The 20,692-nt window shown below is 49.0% G+C and overlaps 1 protein-coding gene across 1 annotated transcript in view; it reads right to left on the bottom strand.

Annotated features, from left to right (window-relative positions):
• Positions 1-20,692, bottom strand: part of LOC119975658 (succinate receptor 1-like) — a 54,868-nt gene that overhangs the window by 21,488 nt on the left and 12,688 nt on the right. The window contains exon 3 of the mRNA XM_038815440.1: positions 6,649-6,782. The gene's annotated coding sequence lies outside the window, so the exon portion shown is untranslated. The remainder of the gene's footprint in view (positions 1-6,648; positions 6,783-20,692) is intronic.

Consider the following 20,692-nt stretch of genomic DNA (forward strand, 5'->3'; position numbering starts at 1 on the left):
ACAACCTGCATTGTAACTTTCTGTATTCATACTTTGTAGTATTCTGAATTAGGATATACATTGTATTAAATTGTAAGCAACATTTTCACTTTATTCACAGAGTGAAGGACAGTGCCCGTAAAACAGTCACTGAAAAGATTTGATTTAATGAGGAGCTTCAGGGCAGCACGGTGGTGCAGTGGGTTAGCACTGCTGCTTCACAGCGCCGAGGTCCCAGGTTCGATCCTGGCTCTGGGTCACTGTCTGTGTGGAGTTTGCACATTCCCCCCTGTGTTTGTGTGGGTTGTGCCCCCACTACCCAAAGATGTGCAGAGTAGGTGGATTGGCCACGCTAAATTGCCCCTTAATTGGAAAAAAAGGAATTGGGAACTCTAAATTTATTTAAAAAAAATAATGTGGAGCTTTCATCAATTAAACAAATCCCGAGATGGCGCACTCAAGGCATCATTCATAAGGATAATACATCCTCCATCCTAAACGAATGGGCAAGGAAGATACCATGAAACATCCTTTGATCTCACCAAGAGGTAACAGAAACAAACTTTAATGCGAGGGATGCTCCCACAAATAATCGACACCTGAGAGGACCAGCCAGAGGACGATGGGAAAGGACATCAATAAATAAACATAGCCCTCGAGAAACCAATTAGGATCTGATCATGCCCGCCTAGACCAATCGCAGATTGATCTCGCTGGGGGTTGTGGCTTTGAAAGGGTGGCTTGGAAACAGCAGTTATCGGTGAACAAGGCTCTCGCTAGGTTTGCAAGTGCAGTTTGCAGAGCCTGCTATCCATAGGAAAGCAGAAGATCCATTGAGATTACAGGTAGATAAGGGAAGCCAAGTGTCGCTTCGCTCCCGAAGCCAAACCGGAAAGCAAGAGCTGGAATACGCCAATCAGTTTGCTGCCCTGCTTTGTTAAGTATGAAGTCATAACTTGAATGAAGTTCCCTGAGTTACGTAGCTGGACTGTCTCCTGTTGCCTTTTTTGGTTGAGGTCCCAAATGAACAAAATTGAATGTGAGTTCAAGTAAAACCCAGAACCCATGTGTATCATTAGATACAACGTAAGCGATTAACTGGTGGGGTTGAAATTGGGGATAGGATGACCAGGCTTTAGGAGGATTTGAATATTGATGTCAGGTTGCAGATATTCTAGCTTATTCACCTTAGAACATAGAACATAGAACATAGAACGATACAGTGCAGTACAGGCCCTTCGGCCCTCGATGTTGCACCGACATGGAAAAAAAAAACTAAAGGCCATCTAACCTACACTATGCCCTTATCATCCATATGCTTATCCAATAAATTTTTAAATGCCCTCAATGTTGGCGAGTTCACTACTGTTGCAGGTAGGGCATTCCACGGCCTCACCACTCTTTGCGTAAAAAACCCACCTCTGACCTCTGTCCTATATCTATTACCCCTCAATTTAAGGCTATGTCCCCTCGTGCTAGCCACCTCCATCCGCGGGAGAAGGCTCTCGCTGTCCACCCTATCTAACCCTCTGATCATTTTGTATGCCTCTATTAAGTCACCTCTTAACCTTCTTCTCTCTAACGAAAACAACCTCAAGTCCATCAGCCTTTCCTCATAAGATTTTCCCTCCATACCAGGCAACATCCTGGTAAATCTCCTCTGCACCCGTTCCAAAGCTTCCACGTCCTTCCTATAATGAGGCGACCAGAACTGTACGCAATACTCCAAATGCGGCCGTACTAGAGTTTGGTACAGCTGCATCATGACCTCATGGCTCCGGAACTCAATCCCTCTACCAATAAAGGCCAACACACCATAGGCCTTCTTCACAACCCTATCAACCTGGGTGGCAACTTTCAGGGATCTATGTACATGGACACCGAGATCCCTCTGCTCATCCACACTACCAAGAATTTTACCATTAGCCAAATATTCCGCATTCCTGTTATTCTTTCCAAAGTGAATCACCTCACACTTCTCCACATTAAACTCCATTTGCCACCTCTCAGCCCAGCTCTGCAGCTTATCTATGTCCCTCTGTAACCTGCAACATCCTTCCGCACTGTCTACAACTCCACCGACTTTAGTGTCGTCTGCAAATTTACTCACCCATCCTTCTGCGCCCTCCTCTAGGTCATTTATAAAAATGACAAACAGCAACGGCCCCAGAACAGATCCTCTGTCGATAAACAATGAGCGTGGTGGAATAAAATTGCAATGTAATTACAGCGCAGAATCAGCCCATTAGGTTCAATATGTTCATATGGATTTTTGTGTTAACGGCCAACACAGCATTCCCCAGCCACTACTTCTTCATCAATAACAACGCATGGCTGCTAAGACGTCTGCACCCAGATTCTTTGAAGCCGCCCTCACAAGACTGCTCAATGCAGTAGGGGTGTGTCATGACATCCTGTACCCATGCACAGGAAGCAGCTAGCAGGGACCCTAACACACCATGGGAGAGCTGCTCAGCAGCAAAGCCCTGCACAGGAGGACAGGTATCCAGTGTTGCAAAAGGATGAATGATCTGTGACCTGCTAGGGTGGGTAACTCTTCGCATAACTCTCAGCTCACACATTCGCAAATCCACTACACACCTACAGGGTGCTCACTTCCTGCCAGCATCACTTACTCTCCCACACACACAGCTTACTCTCCCCTGCGGGTCATTTCTTTATCACCTCCCATCTCCCACTCCCCATACGTACTTGCCTGACATCCTTACCATCTGCCCTGGCATGTGTCCTATTTACACCCTCTCCATCTGTTTTCATGCGGGACAAGTTGGCATATCATAAAAGGGAAAGATCCCAGATGGGCGGAGAGATGTCCAAGTTAAGGGTCCTCACGGAGTTTGAAGAAAGAGCCCTCCAGCTCACTGGGGAGGAACTCGACTGCCAAGGTGAAGTGGGCAGTGACCAGCCAGGTGAGGATCCAGTTCAGCATCGTCCAGCACACCAAGCTGACAGGAGTCATGTCTCCTGATCTGAAGGTCCGTACTATGCACTAATGACATCTTCTTTCTCTTACAGGCACATCAGGGAAGAAGCCCATGACCGCCACTAGACAAGCACAAGACTCCAGCTGACAGATCATCGATGAAGATTTCTCTATCGTGGGGACAGAAGAGCCGTCACAGCTATCACCCACACCTCCTGTCAGTGCAAAGCCACTCACCTCGGTGCGACCTAGTCCTGGAGAGTCACAAGCTGGTGAGCACCTCACTCTTTGATCTACAGCAGACAGAGGCAAGGATATGCAAGTGTGCCGGCGCTCACGGGATTACTAGAAGGCAGGCCCCTGCTGAGGCCCAGTCAGATGAGGTACCTCTGGACTTGGTCGTGCCTCAGTTGCTGGAGCGATAAAGGAAAAATCTGGATGTCAGCTACATTCCTCGGATTGGAGATCTCCTACTGCCTTCTGTCTAACAAGGTAGTGCCGACACTTCAAAGCAATCAGGTCGATAAAGTGAGGGCGGTGGTCACAGTGGAGACCTTGGTGCAAGTCTTCTATCCCGCACTGCTGCAGGACATTTACTCCATGGTGCAGGACATGCACTCTGCTGCAGGACATGCACTCCATGGTGCAGGACATGCACTCTGCTGCAGGACATGCACTCCATGGTGCAGGACATGCACTCTGCTGCAGGACATGTACTCCATGGTGCAGGACATGCACTCTGCTGCAGGACATGCACTCCATGGTGCAGGACATGCACTCCATGGTGCAGGACATGCACTCCATGGTGTAGGACATGCATTCTGCTGCAGGACATGCACTCTGCTGCAGGACATGCACTCCATGGTGCAGGACATGCACTCTGCTGCAGGACATGCACTCCATGGTGCAGGACATGCACTCCATGGTACAGGACATGCACTCTGCTGCAGGACATGCACTTCATGGTGCAGGACATGCACTCCATGATGTAGGACATGCACTCCATGATGTAGGACATACACTCCATGATGCAGGACATGCACTCTGCTGCAGGACATGCACTCCATGGTGTAGGACATGCACTCTGCTGCAGGACATGCACTCCATGATGCAGGACATGCACTCTGCTGCAGGACATGCACTCCATGGTGTAGGACATGCACTCCATGGTGCAGGACATGCACTCTGCGCAGAACATGCACTCCATGGTGCAGGACATGCACTCTGCTGCAGGACATGCACTCCATGGTGTAGGACATGCACTCTGCTGCAGGACATGCACACCATGATGCAGGACATGCACTCTGCTGCAGGACATGCACTCCATGGTGTAGGACATGCACTCCATGGTGCAGGACATGCACTCTGCGCAGGACATGCACTCCATGGTGTAGGACATGCACTCTGCTGCAGGACATGCACTCCATAGTACAGGACATGCACTCCATGGTGCAGGACATGCACTCTGCTGCAGGACATGCACTCCATGGTGTAGGACATGCACTCCATGGTGCAAGACATGCACTCTGCTGCAGGACATGTGCTCCATGGTGTACGACATGCACTCTGCTGCAGGACATGCACTCCATGGTGCAGGACATGCACTCTGCTGCAGGACATGCACTCCATGGTGCAGGACATGCACTCTGCTGCAGGACATGCACTCCATGGCGTAGGACATGCACTCCATGGTGTAGGACATGCACTCCATGGTGCGGAACATGCACTCCATGGCGTAGGACATGCACTCCATGGTGCAGGACAAGCACTCCATGGTGCGGAACATGCACTCCATGGTGCAGGACATGCACTCCATGGTGCAGGACATGCATTCTGCTGCAGGACATGCACTCCATGGTGTAGGACATGCACTCTGCTGCAGAACATGCACTCCATGGTGCAGGACATGCACTCCATGGTGCAGGACATGCACTCCATGGTGCGGAACATGCACTCCATGGTGTAGGACATGCACTCTGCTGCAGGAAATGCACTCCATGGTGCAGGACATGCACTCCATGGTGCAGGACATGCACTCCATGGTGTAGGACATGCACTCCATGGTGCGGAACATGCACTCCATGGTGCAGGACATGCACTCTGCTGCAGGACATGCACTCCATGGTGTAGGACATGCACTCTGCTGCAGGACATGCACTCCATGGTGCAGGAAATGCACTCCATGGTGCAGGACATGCACTCTGCTGCAGGACATGCACTCCATGGTGCAGGACATGCACTCCATGGTGTAGGACATGCACTCCATGGTGCACGACATGCACTCCATGGTGCGGAACATGCACTCCATGGTGTAGGACATGCACTCCATCGTGCAGGACATGCACTCCATGGTGCAGGACATGCACTCCATGGTGCAGGACATGCACTCCATCGTGCACGACATGCACTCCATGGTGCGGAACATGCACTCCATGGTGTAGGACATGCACTCCATCGTGCAGGACATGCACTCCATGGTGTAGGACATGCACTCCATGGTGCAGGACATGCACTCTGCTGCAGGACATGCACTCCATGGTGTAGGACATGCACTCTGCTGCAGGACATGCACTCCATGGTGTAGGACATGCACTCCATGGTGTAGGACATGCACTCCATGGTGTAGGACATGCACTCCATGGTGCAGGACATGCACTCCATGGTGTAGGACATGCACTCCATGGTGTAGGACATGCACTCCATGGTGCAGGACATGCACTCTGCTGCAGGACATGCACTCCATGGTGTAGGACATGCACTCTGCTGCAGGACATGCACTCCATGGTGTAGGACATGCACTCCATGGTGTAGGACATGCACTCCATGGTGCAGGACATGCACTCTGCTGCAGGACATGCACTCCATGGTGCAGGACATGCACTCCATGGTACAGGTCATGCACTCCATGGTGCAGGACATGCACTCCATGGTGCAGGACATGCACTCCATGGTGCAGGACATGCACTCTGCTACAGGACATGCACTCCATGGTGTAGGACATGCACTCCATGGTGCAGGACATGCACTCCATGGTGCAGGACATGCACTCTGCTGCAGGACATGCACTCCATGGTGTAGGACATGCACTCCATGGTGCAGGACATGCACTCTGCTGCAGGACATGCACTCCATGGTGTAGGACATGCACTCCATGGTGTAGGACATGCACTCCATGGTGCGGAACATGCACTCCATGCTACAGGACATACACTCCATGGTGCAGGACACGGACCCCATGGTGCGGGACACGCACTCCATACTTCTGGGCATCTATAAGTGCCAATGCCAGAGGATGGCAGGGCTTCTTGACCTCACTCCATCTGCCCCTTTATTCCCAGGAGGAAGCCACGGCTCTTGGGCACACACAGCGACGAGAAGAAGCTGGAGTACAGCCGGGGGCCAACCACCCAGGTGACTCCAGGAGTGTCCAGCCCATTCAAATCCCTTCTCTTCCTGGCTCCATTGCAGCTCAAGCCCTACAGGCCGAGGGGGGTGGTACTGCCTCACAGCATCACCCCAAAGGCAGGCCAGGGCCCTCCAGGTCTCAACCCTCCAGAGGATGCCCGCCCTGGTCAGCGCAGACAACCGGGCGTGAAGTGTAAACATGTGGCGAAATCGTGCTGCTGGCTTCCAACAGAATTATCGTTCATTTGTTTATTTTCCACCCCTCTAGTACTTTAAACGTAAAATCAGCAAATCAGAAACTGCAGCAAAGGATTACTCACCGGACCAGAACAGATTCCAGAAGGATCAAGCAGGTTACTCCAGCATCACTATTGACCAGCTCCTGTTTCAGTCCCGTTGTGTTTGAGTTCAGTCTTCAGAGTGCGTCTGAACGATACAGTAAGCGAAGAGAAATCTAGAGAAAAGATTAAATGCATGAGAGCTCTGTCTGTAACCCTTATGTGCTGTTGTCTAGGAGCTGTCCCTGTGCAGTGACACCAAGGCCCCGTGCTCTCTGGGCCCTGAAGTGGAGAGAGGTGCTGCTGTACTATTCTGCAGATCAGTTCCTTTGCCTCAAGTTGCAGAGCGAAACAGTACATGGTGCCTGAAGGAATGGTAATCAGACCACTGTTTTATAAAAAAAATCAACACAATTGTTTGGACAACTGGAGCATTCTGTTCAATTCTGGGAATCCAGGGAGAAAATGAAGGAATTGGAGAGACTGCGGAGCGGATTTCCCGGAATGTGAGACCTCAGTTATGTGGATAAATTGGAGAAGCTAACGCTCTTCTCCTTTGCGACGAGAAGGTTCAGAGAAGATTGATAGAGGTGTTCAAAATCATGAGGGAGTTGGACAGAATAGACAGGGAGGAAGTGTTCCCATTGGCAGAAAGGTTGGGAACCAGAGGGCAGGGATGTAAAGTACTTGGCGAAAGCACCAAAGGTGACAGAAAGGTTTCCATGCTTTGAATGGTTATATTCTTTAACGTATTGCCTTGAATGATGACAGATTCTTGCAGCTTATATAACTATGGAATCCACACCAGAAAAATAAGTATTGCAGGGTTAGTGAAAAAGAGAGGGCAAGTCGGGAACTGAGCCGGAACTTGATGGGCGACTGGTCTCATTCTAGGCTCGAACAATTCTATGATTCTATGGGTGGGATTAATTGGATGGTGGATTTTTCCACCCTTCTTCTCAATCTGGCTGCACCGTAGCCATTTAACATGTGGCAGGGCCGTAATTGGCGAACGGCGTGATGTTCGCTCTTATCCCTGGACAGTGTCCCACCTTAGAGAGCTGCACCCACCCACACCCAACACACCAGTCAGGTTGATGACCACTTTGTAGTGCCAGTTGTACCAGGTTTGAGTGGTGCCCACTGCTGGGACTGGGACTTCAGCCAGTAAAGAGTGACTGGAAGCCGGATTTAAGGTAATTGGGGGTGGGGGAGGGGGGCATCAGGGCTGGCAGGCAGCAGCAAGGAGTAAGGGCTTTGGGAGGCTAAGTATTGAGAGGCTGGAGAATGAGGATTAAAGGGGGCTATGACCGTGACGGGGTGTGCCTCTGATGGAAAGAGGGGACCCCGAAAGGAAGTACTCCCACCCTTGCCCAACATCAGCATGAGAACCTAAAATTTGGTCTGGGCCTCCCCCTGGCACCGGTAAAATAGCGACAGGGGCAGGATGAGGTACTTGCTACTTAAGTTCCTCAACAGGGCCAAGGACGAGTGGACCTCACAACACCTCCACCAATCCCATAAAACTGGAGACAGGGAGGGGGAGTGGTGTGCAGGTAAGTGGCAGTGAGGACACATGCTGCACCCGTTACATGGTCCCCTGCCTGGGGGTAGCTCACTAGGCTAAATCGCTGGCTTTGAAAGCAGACCAAGGCAAGCCAGCAGCACGGTTCAATTCCCGTAACAGCCTCCCCGAACAGGCGGCGGAATATGGCGACTAGGGGCTTTTCACAGTAACTTAATTTGAAGCCTACTCGTGACAATAAGCGATTTTCATTCATTTTTTCATTCATTCCCCCCTCCCCATGCATACACATTCATACCCACTGGCAAGGAACTGCAAAGTTCTGCCGTCTGATTCTATAAATCAATAACATTTTTAAAGAAGCCTCTTTACAAATTCATTCTGATGCTTTCAACTACTTTAAGGGCTGTTTCCATGGTCTAGGCTTGCACTTCTTCAAATGTAGATCATGGGATTAAGAAGTTAAAAAAAAGGCTAGCTTTGATGGTGCTTTCACAATCCCCTTGAACCAATTAAGTCCGTTTGACGGGCACGTCACTGTTGAAATGCAGGAAACACAGCAGCTAATTTATATTCAATAAACTTCCACAAACAGCAGCGTGACAATGACTAGTAAACCAGTTTTTGTCATGTTGTTTGGGGATAAATATTGGCCAGGGCACTAGTAATAACTCCCCTGCTCTTATTCAAAACAATGCCCTGGGATCTTGTCCATCCATTCAAGTGGTCAGATGGGGCCTTGTTTTAATCAAGGTCCCCAGGTGGCATTTTGCCCTACCGGGGAACGGTGGGATGGAGGGGGCCAAGGTCCACCCAGCAGGTGAGTTGGGGTGTAGGGGGGTCCTGAGGTTGTGTCAGATGGTCGAGAGATGGCACCCTGCACTGGGGAGCTCCACTTATCTGGGCGAGTAATGCAGAACAATGAGGCCTAATTTTAAAATTAAAGTTAGGCTGTTCAGAGGTGCAACCAGGAAATGGTGAAAATCTTACTCCAAAATGCTGCCAAATCTGGGATTTGATTGTAAATTTCAAACCTAGATATCACAACCTCCACAAGACTCAAGGGGGCAATCCGATTTATCTCCCCCTGGTGTTGTGGAGTAAGAGCTCCCCCTGCTGAGAGGTGGATGCCCAACAGCTGGCTCGTTAATTCCGTGATATAAAAGCCGGCCCAAGAAGGGCCTCCCGGAATCTCAGAATGGTCCCGGCTGGGACTTGGGCAGTTGCTTAGTTGCAGCATTTCCTAACTGTGAGGAGGAAATAAACTACTTTTGAATCTCCTTTTTGGGACTCCTCATTGACTACAATACTAGGATTGATAAATTTCTGTGAGACAAGACCACTAAGCGTTTCAGAAGGAAGGTGGGTAGATGGAGTTAAGATACGGATGATCTAAAGGAATTGTGGAACAGACTCCGAGGGCTGAATGGCCTGCCCCATTCCTGCGTTTATAGATTTATAGAATTTATAGAACATTACAGCGCAGTACAGGCCCTTCGGCCCTCGATGTTGCGCCGACCTGTGAAACTACTCTGAAGCCCATCTACATTATTCCCTTATCATCCATATGTCTATCCAATGACCATTTAAATGCCCTTAATGTTGGCGAGTCCACTACTGTTGCAGACAGGAAATTCCACGCCTTTACTACTCTCTGAGTAAAGAACCTACCTCTGACATCTGTCCTATATCTATCTCCCCTCAATTTAAAGCTATGTCCCCTCGTGCTAGACATTACCATCCGAGGAAAAAGGCTCTCACTGTCCACCTTATCTAATCCTCTGATCATCTTGTATGCCTCAAGTGTCACCTCTTAATCTTCTTTTCTATAACGAAAACAGCCTCAAGTCCCTCAGCCTTCCCTCATAAGATCTTCCCTCCATACTAGGCACCACCCTGGTAAATCTCCTCTGCACCCTTTCCAATGCTTCCACATCCTTCCTATAATGCGGCAACCAGAATTGCACGCAATACTCCAAATGCGGCCGCACCAGAGTTTTGTACTACTGCAACATGACCTCACGTCTCCGATCTATGTACATGGACAACGAGATCTCTCTGCTCATCCACACTTACCATTAGCCCAGTACTCTATCTTCCTGTTATTCCTTCCAAAATGAATCACCTCACACTTTTCTGCATTAAACTCCATTTGCCACCTCGCAGCCCAGCTCTGCAGCTTATCTATGTCCCTCTGTAACTTGTAACATCCTTCCGCACTGTCCACAACTCCACCAACTTTAGTGTCATCTGCAAATTTACTCACCTATCCTTCTACACCCTCCTCTAGGTCATTTATAAAAATGACAACATTGTCTTTTTCCTGTGCGACTACTGATGAAAAATATTCATTTAGCACCTCTTCTATCTCCTCGGACTCCACGCACAACTTCCCACTACTGTCCTTGACTGGCCCTACTCGTACTCTAGTCATTCTTTTATTCCTGACATACTGATAGAAAGCTTTAGGGTTATCCTTGATCCTACCTGCCAAAGACTTCTCATGTCACCTCTTGGCTCTTCTTAGCTCTCTCTTTAGGTCCTTCCTTGCTAACTTGTAACTCTCGAGCGCCCTAACATCTCATCTTTACATAAGCCTCCTTCTTCCTCTTGACAAGTGATTCAACTACTTTAGTAAACCTCGGTTCCCTCGCTCGACCACTTCCTCCCTGCCTGACAGGTACATACTTATCAAGGACACGCAGTAGCTGTTCCTTGAACAAGCTCCACATTTCAATTGTGCCCATCCCCTGCAGTTCCCTGCCCCCATCTGATGCATCCTAAGTCTTGCCTCATTGCATCATAATTGCCTTTCCCCTATCTATAACTCTTGCCCTGTGGTGTATACCTATCCCTTTCCATCGCTAAAGTAAACGTAATCGAATTGTGGTCACTATCACCAAAGTGCTCACCTACCTCCAAATCTAACACCTGTCCTGGCTCATTACCCAGTACCAAATCCAATACGGCCTCGCCTCTCGTTGGCCTATCTACATACTGTGTCAGGGAACCCTCCTGCCCACATTGGACAAAAATGGACCCATCTAAAGTACTCGAACTATAGCGTTTCCGGTCAATATTTGGAAAGTTAAAGTCCCCCATAACAACTAGCCTGTTACTTTCACTCCTATCGAGAATCGTCGTTGCAATCCCTTCTTCTACATCTCTGGAACTTTTCGGCGGCTTATAGAAAACTCCTAACAGGGTGACCTCTCCTTTCCTGTTTCTAACCTCAGCCCATACTACCTCAGTAGACGCAGGGCCGGCCCAAGGTACCGGCAACTCGGGCAGTCGCCCGGGGCGCCATGTGCTAGGGGGCGCCAGAGACTCAGGTCCCGCGCATGCGCAGTTGGGCCGGTGCCAACCAGCGCATGCGCGGTGGCCGCCCTCCCCCAGGGCGGCCCCCTCCCGCCCCCCCCCCCCGGCCCCCCCCCCCCCCCTCTGGCCGCCCCCCCCTCTGTACCCCCAGCCCCGCCCCCCCTTGGCCCCGCCCCCCGCTTCGGCCCCCCCGCCTCGGCCCCGCCCCCGCCTCGGCCCCGCCCCCCGCCTCGGCCACGCCCCCCCCTCCTCGGCCCCCCCTCTGTCCCCATCGCCCCCCCCATCGGCCCCGCCCCCATCACCTCCCCCCATCGGCCCCGCCTCCCCCCCTCGCCCCCCCCCCCTCCCCGAAGGGCGCTGAAGTTCAGCTTGCCCGGGGCGCCAGCAACCGTAGGGCCGGCGCTGAGTAGACGAGTCCTCATCAAACGTCCTGTCCACTACTGTAATACTGTCCTTGACTAACAATGCCACCCCTCCCCCTCTTTTACCATCTTCCCTGAGCTCACTGAAATATCTAAATCCCGGTACCTGCAACAACCATTCCTGTCCCTGCTCTAGCCATGTCTCCAAAATGGCCACAGCATTCCTATCCGCTAATTCAATATCACTGCTGTGCTATCGTATATTCAAATGACCCTTTTTTTCAGACTTAATTCAGTCAACGGTACTTATTTTTTCAGCTTTATTTCACGGGTTGGGGGTTTGCCAGACCATTGTAGGTGGCGTTACCCTATAAGGCGATATAATCTTAAACAAATTACAGAAAGCGAAAAGAACATCTCAAGAGATTCAGCCGATGAATATAAAGATAAAAAAATGACAGTGCAACAATATCCATTTGCTAACAAGAATATGTATTTTGCTCAACTCATGTGATTTATGGGTGCCTGCTTTAAAATATGATCTTGATTAGCCGCCGACCTTTATCAACCTGAGTTGCTGCTGAATGGCCCATTGGGAAGGATTATGTGATTCTATTCTGTTCAAAATAGTTTAATCTGAGGGACTCACATGTCTTTTCACCAAAGCCCTTCAAGCACAATGAGAGCTGTTAACACAACCCCGTTACACTCATCCTAACTTGCTTTCTCAATATGTCCACAGGTTACATTGAGCTTCAAAGAGGTCAGGAGACGGGTGAGAGGAATGAAAAAGCGAACACACTAAATTTCACAGCAACATTTAGTTCGTTTCTGATTGAGGAGGATGAAAGAAACAATATCAACAAAGCCACACATTTTGAATTCATACCTTTGCTTTTACCAATGATGTTCTCAGCCTTCTATGGCCTGCTTAAACTTCCAAATGCAACATAAGTCCAGTTCTCAGTGTGATGTCTAATTCACAAATCCCATTCTCTGCCGTGAGCACGTCCACGTTTACAAAGCTTTCCAACTGTTAAGCTGCATCCCCTCCGATTAGAATTTATACATCCTCCTGATATTTCCAAATGGCATGACCTTTTATCCTCTCGTTGCATAATCTCCACGCACACCTTATCACTTACTTCATACTAATCTATATCAGACGTTGCTATGGAATAATGTAAGCTTGTTTAACTTCTCGCCATACAAGGAGACTTCTGCACAATTCCGTGCAAGCTGATTAAAGTTAATGGGAATAAGATATTGAAAGAGATGTCAAACATGCTGGCAGCTCACTATCGTTCATTTTCCATTAGCACCCAGAGTCTCGCTGTGTACTGTTTTTTAAGGTTTCATTAGTTGGGACAGGTCTGCTTCAGAATACCTCAAGGAATATAGGGCCTGATGAGACAGTTACGTTGTGGTACTTAGGATATTCCAGAATTTTGGAATCTATTTTGGAACCTGTCTACTAAACATTTTATCTGTCATGTCGTTAGCTTGCTTCAACTCCTGGGCTCTCTGTGGGATCCTGTGACAGGAGCTCCTGCAGCTTGATCTTGCCAGACCTGACGACAGGCCTCACCAGAAACATTGGATGAAATTCGCCATCCCTGAGGCTAAGTGCAGTGACGGTAGCTCCAACTCTGCTGGCTGGAATGGCAGGAACACGCACCTGACCCCCTGCTTCAGAGCTCATTCGTTATGGGCAGATGCGTATGGGGCCAAGGCGCCATATTTAAGTACCAGACATCTCACTCTTTCCAGCCAGTCTGTCTTCTGGAGACAATCACGGATGCCTGGTAACCAGGGGAACATGGCTTTCCGTCTCAGGGAGAAGGTGCCGGGTTCGCCCACCAGGCCGTCGAGGATTTGATTTGAGGGGTGTGGGTGCACAGTCATAGTCCTGTATCCCAGGGATGGTACCAACCAGGAAGCATACCAACCTCACAGAGCAGTTCAGTGCGGCTGGTAACCGTGCCCAAAATACCATCCAGCGCAGGAAGAAGATGAATGATCTCATCCGAGCCGGCAGGGTAACTTCAGCTCCCTCCAATATCAATCTCTGATCATGGCAAGGACTTAAGGCAAGCTAACCGTATGGCAGCTGAAATGTTCATCAGATAGATTGCAAAATAGACTCGAGAATTCTGGAAAGTGCTGTCCATCACAACATGTCTATTTGATTGGGCCCGACAATCCTCGCCCAGGTAGGTGGCTCAGGAAGAACCGTCAGTGTTCACCTGCACCCTCCACCAGTGCAGACACAAACCTCACTGGGACACAGCTCCAGATTAGACCTGGGTTCACTTTCTGGAGAACGCCACACCGGCACATCCCCGCAGCAGTCAGTGGCAGGGACAGCCCAGGTCTCGGACACTCGGAGTGCTGCTAGAGTCCAGACAGTCGGTCAGGCCAAGTTAGATGATGAGCCTCTGGAGGCACCCTCTAACCCAATGCTGGAGATGCAACAGGCGACGGAGCATCAGCCAGAGATTCAGCAGTCATTCAGCAGATGAGAGGGAACGATGGAGGAATCCATTCACGTTCTGTCAGATGTTGTAACACTGACATGCGAATGCCTCAAGGTCACCATTGGGAGGTCGGTGACCACCATGGAGACCTTTATCTAGCAGATCTTGCCGGATTTCAGCTCGGCCCTGCACTTCACTACCACACACTCTAGGGGGCACCAGCAAGATGTAGGCATCATGGGGAATAAGTATCTTTCCCTCTTTCCAGGTGCACTAATCCGGCAGGAGTTATGGTGGTTGCTCGCTGGCACCCACAGGAAGCATCAGCCAGATAGCTCTGGGGCCTATCTCAGCACATTCAAAGTGTTTACAGCCCCTCACACTCACCTCTGTTTGTGACCCCATGCACTCCAGTTGCTCAGGCTGCTGAGGGCACGTCTGTCCCAGAGCAGGACACCCTTATCAGGCCGGGTCCCTCCAGGCCTCATGTCACCAGGGGACATCCGCCAAGGTCATGCCAGACATCAGGATGTAGACGTCAACATGCTGCCTCCTATTCTGGATGCTGGGGCTGTACCCAGGAGACTGGTTTAGGAAAGTTAAGAATTTTGATGTCATCATTGGGTGACGGACGTGCTATCAAAAGAGATTGCACTTTTGTGAATACATTTGCTGGCTATGCGACTTTGGTGAATTGAAGGTGTTTCAAATTTGTACATTGGAATTCTCCAATTTCCTCCCACTCAGTGGTAATGTCTCACTGTGAGATTAACATTCAGCTAATAATAATAATAATCTTTATTATTGACACAAGTAGGCTTACAATAACACTGCAATGAAGTTACTGTGAAAAGCCCCGAGTCGCCACATTCCGGCGCCTGTTCAGGTTCACAGAGGGAGAATTTAGAATGTCCAACTTACCCAACAGCATGGGCGCGATTCTCCACCCCGCCGTGCCAGATTTCTGGTTCAGCACGCTGGCGGGATGCTCCGTTTTGCTGGCTGGTCAATGCTGTCGGGAATCCCCCGGGCTGCCGGCAAAACGGAGCACCCCGCCAGCGGAGAATGCCTTTCAGGACTTGTGGGAGGAAACTGGAGCACCCGGAGGAAAACCCACGTAGACACGGGGAGAGCGGCAGACTCCGCACTGACAGTGACCCAAGCCGGGGATCAAACCTGGGGCCCTGGAGCTGTGAAGCAACAGTGCTAGCCACTGTGCTACCGTGCCGCCCACTCGTCAAACACTCTGCATCCTTTTGTGATGTCAGAGAGATGTGTTTCAATCTTTCTTTGAAGTGTGTGATTTATGCATTTCTAACATTTCTTCCCCAAGGAACACCAACTGAGTGAGGGAAGCTCATCAGCATTGACTGTCCAGTGGCATTTGTGTCTCCTCAATGTTGGTGGCATATACACTTTAGGATGAGATCTCTAGGCATATCCCCACCTTAGTTCCATCAGTGTTTGCATCATTAGATGGCGCTGAGAGCTTCAGGTATCGTCTTGCATTATGCTCTTGTATTACGATTCCAGAACATACCCCAACAGTGGCTAGGACTGGACAGAAACCACAATATTTTATTTACATTTGTAGGACTGTGAGAAAAGGACACCTCGCTCCAGGAGTGATTATAATAATGATCTTTATTGTCACATGTAGGCTTACATTAACACTGCAATGAGGTTACTGTGAAAAGCCCCTAGTCGCCACATTCCGGCGCCTGTTCGGGTACACAGAGGGAGACTTCAGAATGTCCAATTCACCTAACAGCACGTCTTTTGGGACTGGTGGGAGGAAACCGGAGCACCCAGAGGGAACCCACACAGACACGGGGAGAATATGCAGACTCCGCACAGACAGTGACCCAAGCTGGGAATCGAACCCAGGTCCTTGGATCTGTGAAGCAACAGTGCTACCCACTGTGCTACGGTACTGCACTTTCCAGAAAGAAAAAAGATATAATGTATTAAACAAATGTTATTACCAACACGGTATTAAAATATCTTTAGCATCATACCAGAGAATGACTTACAATTACCCCTTAAACAATGCTACTCAATACAGTGAATACAATACCCTTAAACTGCTATCCTTATTCCCACTCAAACAACAAGAAAAAACATCTCTGCTCTCAATCCACTATTTAACCATTGACACTCAGGAATATTTGCTTTACAGAGGTGCTCTTTGAAAAATAGAGATCTACCAGCACCGCTTTAAAACACGATCTGACTCCCGTCAGAACCATGCAGAAACTCTGGTTGTATTTCTTCAGAAGCTTTTGAGCTGATTTCAGCTCCCCTTGTTCTCAGACAAGTCTGCACTACTTTAAAGACTGTTAATCTCTTCCAACTGAACTACTGTTAGAGCAAACTGCTTCACTTCTGGTCACAGCTACATTCAGCTCACCACTGAACTACTTTCTGCAAAATGCCTGATGCCTTAGTTCCACTGAGCAACAACATCATTTAACAAGCTGAAAACTAAGGGAATCCCCTGAATCAAACAGCTTTCCATTAGCCCAAGCTTTTTATGATGCTTTAATTGCCCCAGCTCTGAAAATATGCTTGCCTTTCAAACTAGGATATCTTTTAAAATATGATTGCAGCAGTCACACACACTGGCCAGCACCAAATACCTATAACACAATACGTCTTAAATTCCTACTTCCATCGCACTTGTTCCTCGGGACTCTCAGTTCCCAGAGTCCAAGGGTGCACTGGATCGAAGCAGAGATCATGGTCTGGCGATTCGTGAGGCCAGAATGTGCAAGTGTGAATGCTGGACGTGTTCTGGCTTGAGAGTCGTTGGACATTCTCTGAGATGAAAGGGAATGACCAACTCCACCACCTTTTCCTTTCTGTTTGTCCTCCCAAAAAACTGGATCTTAAGAAAAGCTTACCAGAACTTGCCACATGAACCACATTCACAACTCTCTCTACATATCACTCATGTGTATCTCATGTCTGCACACCCCTTATTATCACATTGCTGCAGGTCCAGATTCACTAGATCAGGCATGCATACTAAATTTCCTTTCCTAAAGGACAGTCGTGAAACAAATGTATTTTTACAACAATCAGCGATAGTTTCATGGTCACTGTTACTGGGGCAATCTTGCAATTCCAGATTTATTAATTGAATCTGAATTCCTCCAACTGCCCTGGAGGATTTCATTCCATGCACCCAGAGCAATAGCCAGGACCCCTGGATTACTAAACCAAAAGGAAATGACTGCGGATGCTGGAATCTGAAACAAAAACAGAAAATGTTGGACAATTTCAGCAGATCTTCCAGCATCTGTGGAGAGAGAATGGAGCTAACGTTTTGAGTTTGGATGACTCTCTGAACCTATTTCTGGCCTCCCACTAATCAGGATTCCGTTTTTTTCAATTTGATGTCATCCCTTAAGTTATCCGCAGCTGATTCAGCCTTCTTACAATGTCTTTATTTCTCAATGGACTACATCTTTGTTGAGAATTTTGAAATGTCTCCTCTATTGTCTGTCGTTGCCTATCTACTTTCTTACCTTTGAACCCATTCTATCAGTCGAATAAAGTCAACTCTATTTTTATACATTTGTAATTATCTTTATTTAAGTTTGGGGCATTTGTTTCTGACCCAGGTTTCTCACTCTCAAACCAAAGATAACATTCTATCATGTTATGATCACACCAGCATTACTAAAACAGATTACTCAGTCATTTTTATAATGCAACTCAGTCATTGTTACAATGCAGTTTGTTGGAGCTTGCATTGGGCATATTGACTGCCAGGTTTCCTCCATTCCAACCACAGCTGGATGGGCTGCAAAGCACGTTGGGATGTCCTGGAGTTACATGCTTTTTATCAAATAGTTTCTCTTTACAAAGATTAAGATGGCAGTGTCTCTTGTGACAAAATGCTTAAAGGGAAATCTCTCAGTGAGACACTGAAGCATCCAGATCTGCAGAATCCAGACTCAGTTCCTAGATTGAGTCAACTGATGTCATCCAAAATGGCCGTCGGGAGTGTGGTTGCTCTCAATGCGTTTGGATATAGAGAGGGAAAAATATGACCCTGGTTTTCACTCTACTGATTACTATCCAGTAATCCTTAGAAGAGAGTTTAGTCACTTATCTTGAGAGCAAGATCAGGCTCCTTTGAGATGTCCACCATTATTCATCACCTAGCTTGAAGTGCAAGAAATGGTCACCTGGGTGCAACTTTCGAAGCATACTTTGTCAAAACTTTAAGTGTATCATAAACCATAATTATGTCGTCAATTGTACTGTGCCTGCACCATATCCATCGAATAAACCATTGTCTCTCCAAAACTGTAGTGTTGTGAAACACCCCCATGCTGTAAACCACCCTCTGTCATGGATTGAGCCTGTTGTAAATGACACTATGTCTTCATTTTTACTGTGCTATTAACTGTACCCATGCTGTGAATCTGACTGTGTTGTGAACCATACTGTGTCGTCAATAATATTCGATTGTGGATAGTGCCCATGTTATAAATTGAACTGGAGCATTGCAATTGTACATTGCTGCGAATTGACCCTGTCTTGTAAATCAAACTGTTACAAATTGTCCTTTGTTGTGGATCATACCCATGTTGTAAATCAAACTGTGCTGCGAATCACACTGTGCTGTGAATTGTACCAGTGCTGTGAATCATACGCAGAGCATGAACTAACATGAACATTGAATTTCGAGTGAACAGAAAAACACAACGTTGTTTCTTGCACAATAAATTGAATATCCCCTGTCATAATATACAGCAGTATATCATGGTGCAGACACACACACACTGATGGACACACAGTAGGACCAATCAACATGCATAACACCGCAGCCAATCACCAGTTAGAGCACACTCACTATAAAGACAGAGGGCATCAGTTTTCCCGCTCATTCCGGATGCAGCCTTTCAGAAGGACGGAGCTTACAGCTTACAGCACAGATTCTCACCATGTGCTGAGTGATTAGACTGGTTAGGATAGGCACAGGTCTTTAGTTAATCTAACATCGTGTCAACCCACAGTAAGTGTATGTTCAACAGTTTATAGTTTAATAAAATAGTGTTGTACTATTTTAAGTGTTGGTGGCCTGTATGTGTTCCACGGATCCAGAGCACCCAACACATCATCCCCTACTCCCCTGTGACCTCAACACAGCATGCTGAAAGTGAGGGAAAAGGCTCAGAATTCGCAATGAGTTGAAGCAATGGGCTGGTCTCTCTGCTCCACGACCCCGGGAGCGAGAATCACGATCGGGCAGAGAATTATGTGAAAATTCTATGCATCCCGAATGAGCGGGAAAACTGATGCCCTCTGTCTTTATAGTGAGTGTGCTCTAACTTGTGATTGGCTGCGGTGTTATGCATGTTGATTGGTCCTGCAGTTTTGCGCTCGGCACCGATTCCAACGCCACGCTCCGGTCCTTTGTTGGCGGCAACATCGACGTTTCTGGCCCGCGCTGGCGGATCCATGCAAAACCGCCATTTGCACGGATTTAAATCTCATTAACGGCTTGGACACTTCATGCTCCACCCCCCCACGATGCTCCACCCCTCCACGATGCTCCACCCCTCCATGATGCTCCACCCCTCCATGATGCTCCACCCCTCCATGATGCTCCACCCCTCCACGGTGCTCCACCCCTCCATGATGCTCCACCCCTCCACGATGCTCCACCCCTCCACGATGCTCCACCCCTCCACGATGCTCCACCCCTCCACGATGCTCCACCCCTCCACGATGCTCCATCCCTCCACGATGCTCCACCCCTCCACGATGCTCCATCCCTCCACGATGCTCCACCCCTCCACGGTGCTCCACCCCTCCACGATGCTCCACCCCTCCACGATGCTCCACCCCGCCACGATGCTCCACCCCTCCACGATGCTCCACCCCTCCACGATGCTCCACCCCCCCATGATGCTCCGCCCCTCCACAATGCTCCGCCCCTCCATGATGCTCCAACCCTCCACTATGCTCCACCCCTCTTAGGCGGATGTCTCGCGGACACAAATTAGTGCAAGTATTTACAAGCTGAGCCTGGGTGCCATAGTAACGGAGGCTGAGCGGGAGGCTAAAAAAACTCTGAAATGAGCCTCAGAATCTGCTGGGGTGGGGGGTGGGGGGAGGGGGGGTGGGGGGGGGGGGGGGGCTGCTCTGGCCAGAGGCAGTACCGGGGAATAACTTGGTGAGAAGTCCAAGGAATCAGGGTGTCCCCCTTGGGGATCAGGGTGGCCTGGCTGAGGGCCCCATTGCTGCAGTATATGTTTAAACACATCCCTTTGGTGCTACTTACAGACTCCTGGCTGCTCGCTCTGCTGAGTTCTGCCTGTATCCTTTGAATGCTTAGAGAGCCTATGGTCATCTGGGAGCCCACCAGCCCCCACCCTCCTCTAGAC

This window comes from Scyliorhinus canicula, chromosome 13, assembly GCF_902713615.1.
Source record: "Scyliorhinus canicula chromosome 13, sScyCan1.1, whole genome shotgun sequence".
Lineage (NCBI taxonomy): Eukaryota > Metazoa > Chordata > Chondrichthyes > Carcharhiniformes > Scyliorhinidae > Scyliorhinus > Scyliorhinus canicula.